The 2,500-nt window shown below is 30.8% G+C and overlaps 1 protein-coding gene across 1 annotated transcript in view; it reads left to right on the top strand.

Annotated features, from left to right (window-relative positions):
- Positions 1-2,500, top strand: part of LOC106872700 (arrestin domain-containing protein 2) — a 275,703-nt gene that overhangs the window by 2,060 nt on the left and 271,143 nt on the right. The gene's annotated exons all lie outside the window — the stretch shown is intronic.

Here is a 2,500-nt window from a genome sequence, read left to right as displayed (position 1 = left end):
TTTGAACTCAGAACGTCAGTCAGGACGGGCGAAATGCCGCTAAACATTTTGCCCGGCGTGCTAACGACTCTACCGGCTCGCCACCTTCATAATAATAATAATAATAATAATAATAATAATAATAATAATAATAATAATAATAATAATAATAATAATTATTATTATTATAATCAGGGACCTTTTGAGTGGGATGGGCTACTCGACCTGAAGAAAATTTTAATTGGGCCCCACCTGCAAGATCATGCGCTGTTTATCTTGATATGAAGTCACCATGTCGTGCACATATGGTTGTGATGCATGTAAATGGTGTACCCTTATCAGACGGGTAGTCATGATGGGTATACGGGGCTTCGTATACGTGTAGCCGAGCGTCACGTTGATGGCATGCACTGCTCTCTCACTCTATAATAATAATAATAATAATAATAATAATAAGAACAACTGGTTCCGATATAGGTAAATGGCCTGAGATTTAGTGGAGTGGGGTGGGCTATTTGATTAAATCGATCCCAGTACATGACTGGTATTTTATTTTATCGAACTCGAAAAGATGAGACGCAACGTTAACGTCGGGTATCTACACACACACACGTAAATGTACGTGTATATGTGTGTGTGTGTTTAGATTATATATATATATATATATATATATATATATGTATATATATATATATATATATATATATAATTCTTCGAAACGCTTAGTTTAGAACAGGGGCAGCTGATGAAGGAAATGTTCTCTATGTGGCCTGTTTGTTTTCCTGTGTGTTCCTACCGTTGTCCGAAAAAAGTTTGTTTTCCGTGCTTTGTTTATGATCTCGTTTTTCATTTTGTCCACGTTTCTTTGTGAGGTCCTGTACCCAGATATGCATCTATATATACATGTAGATGAAGGTATGTACATACATGTACGTATATATGTATATACTCACATATTATTTGTATTATTATTATTATTATTATTATTATTATTATTATATATATATACATATATATATATATATATATATATACACACACATACACACTCATATATATATATATATAGAGAGAGAGAGAGAGAGAGAGAGATTCATATATACACGTGTGTGTGTATTTATAGAAATTTATAGTCATACATGCATGCATATGTACATGCATAAATTCACTGTTGAATACATATCCATGTAATACATTTACATACATGCATACATAGACATGTATATATATATATATATATATATATATATATATATATGGGAGAATATACAAAAAATAACAACAGACGAGGACAGGTGGTGTAAATAACAAAAGTATATATTAGTATGACGCTCGGGAATACGGAAAGTCTTTGACGTTTCGAGCTACGCTCTTCAACAGAAAGAATACGGAGACAAGGAGAAAAACACGGAGAAAAAAAATTGATATATATATATATATATATATATATATATATATATATATATATATATATATATATATATATATATATATATATATATGTATATATATATATATATATATATATATATATATATATATATATATATATATATATATATATATATATATATATATATATGTATATATATATATATATATATATATATATATATATATATATATATATATATATATATATATATATATATATATATATATATATATATATATATATATATAAGTAATTGTGTGTGTGATTGTGTGTGTGTGTATGTATATACATATATATATATGGGTGCATGCACATAAACCCATGTCTGTGTATATATGTATAAATAAAAATACATGCATTCTCATACACAGTGTGGAAAATGTGCTCATATGTACGCACAGATTTACACACATACGCCTACATATAAACTTGCATACATCGACACATAAACATTCATACGTACAACTCCTAAACACGTTAGCCATTCAGTTATTCATTAATACGTACACACACAATCACATTGAAACGTGTATGAATACAAGCAATACACACAGGTAGCTGTATGGCTTGATTATTGATATCGTCATCGTCGTCATCATAATCATCATCATCATCGTCAATAACGACAACCAACACATAATACGGGTGGCTACCCGCCAGAAGGATCTCTTCCATCTTCAAACGACAATCTCTGTGAGTTGTGATCTGCCATGTCTCTCACCTTCCTTTTTCCTTCTCGTTTCTCTCTGTCTGTCTTTCTTTCTTTCTTTCTTTCTTTTTTTTCTTTCTTTCTTTCTTTCTTTTTTTCTCTCTCAAACATACATGCACCGGAGTCGGCCCCGAAGGATGAAAAGAAGTAATATTGACATAGGTAGGATTTGAACTCAGACTGCAAAGCGCCGGAACAAATACCATATTGACTAACTTTGCATGCAGTCTCTGTCTCCGGACAAAGTGGCGAATATTGTATAAATGGAGTCCCTGGCGTAGGTGTCTACACCACTGGGGAAAATTTATATTGTTACAGTTTTATAGTTTAAAGACTACATATATGGTATTTTTTTAAAAACATTCACGGCAATCTAT

The sequence above is a fragment of the Octopus bimaculoides genome, chromosome 19 (assembly GCF_046866305.1).
Source record: "Octopus bimaculoides isolate indiv1 chromosome 19, ASM4686630v1, whole genome shotgun sequence".
Taxonomy (NCBI): Eukaryota; Metazoa; Mollusca; class Cephalopoda; order Octopoda; family Octopodidae; genus Octopus; species Octopus bimaculoides.
Note: the sequence above shows the minus strand (reverse complement) of the source record. Positions and strands in the feature narration are given on the sequence as shown.